The 1,352-nt window shown below is 38.2% G+C and overlaps 1 pseudogene; it reads right to left on the minus strand.

Moving 5' to 3' along the window:
* Nucleotides 1-259: 259 nt before the first annotated feature.
* LOC101685023 lies at nt 260-1,063 on the minus strand (annotated as a pseudogene).
* Between the last annotated feature and the right edge of the window lie 289 nt (nt 1,064-1,352).

Genomic DNA, 1,352 nt, shown 5'->3' on the forward strand with positions numbered 1-1,352 from the left:
TTTGAATAATTTGAGACTTTGTTGATATATGCATGTAATTTTTAAATTGCTATACATTCTGTTCATTGAATCTTCAGCCATTTTGAAATAATTCTTTTTTTTTTTTTTTTGCAAGACACTGAATATGTTTTTATTGAGTCTTTTGGTTTACAACATGAGGTAAAAGGAAAGTCATTTCTTTTTACACAGCTGTAGTAAAATATTTTAAACTTTAAGGAATTATGATGGATTACATATATTAAGAGGTGGGGATTGGGTAAACAATATCTGAGTTCTTGAATTTTCCAGTAGTAACCAGCTCTAGTTAGTTACACAAGTTTCTTCAAGGCCATGTTTTACTGTTGCTGATGTCTTTACATCTGAAGCATAGTTGTTTCAGTCAGTATTCACTAATTCCACTTCAAAAATGAGTTTTGCATTTGGTGGAATTTTGGCATCAGGCTGTCCTTTCTTTCCATAAGCCCATTCTGGCTCAATCTCTAGTCGAGCCTTTTCTCCTTTACTCATAGATAAGACTGCTTCGTCCCATCCTCTGATAACTTTGCCTAGTCCAACCTTAAAACTCAAAGGCTTGGCATTTTTCTTCTTCTTTGAACTCTTTTGAATATTAGTATCAAAAACAGTCTCATCCTGTAGTGTTCCTGTATACCAGCAGTGAACAACATCTCCCTTTTGGGGAAGTTGGTTTTATCTCCTTTTTAAAGAACAGGTTTTATATGTTTTGGTGGACCCTCATCCAGAGTCTCTTCAGACTTGGTTTCTTTGGGTTTATCTTCATTAAGCTCCACATTTTTCACCTGTCCAGACACATTACTTATACTTTCAGTACCCTTGAAATGCTTCCTTTCAAAAAACTGGTTGTAGGCTGTAACCAAATGGTCCTTATGAGCTGTCTTGGCCACATTTTTAATGTTTCTAATAACTTATGTTCTGCAAGAAATGAAGCTGAACTATGGTCCTGTAGAAACTTGATAATGTCCTTCTTGGGGAGTAGCTTGCTGTGCAGCTGCTCCACAGTCCACGCCTGCTGTGGAACAACCATCCCCATCTCCTTGTCCCCTTCCCCCCGCCTCTGCTTTACTGAGCTCTGATGTAATTCCTTTTAATTCTGGTAACTGTATTTGCCTGAAGTCTACTTTTGTTGGTTATTAATATAGTTATGTCAATTTTTCTTTTTTTTAAGATTTTATTTATTTATTTGACAGAGATATGACAAGTAGGCAGAGAGGCAGGCAGAGAGAGAGAGAGAGGGAAGCAGGCTCCCCACTGAGCAGAGAGCCCGATGCGGGGCTCAGTCCCAGGAGCCTGAGATCATGACCTGAGCCAAAGGCAATGGGTTAATCCACTGAGCC

This window comes from Mustela putorius, unplaced genomic scaffold, assembly GCF_011764305.1.
Source record: "Mustela putorius furo isolate JIRA1106 unplaced genomic scaffold, ASM1176430v1.1 tig00003834_pilon_pilon_pilon, whole genome shotgun sequence".
NCBI classification, from domain to species: Eukaryota; Metazoa; Chordata; class Mammalia; order Carnivora; family Mustelidae; genus Mustela; species Mustela putorius.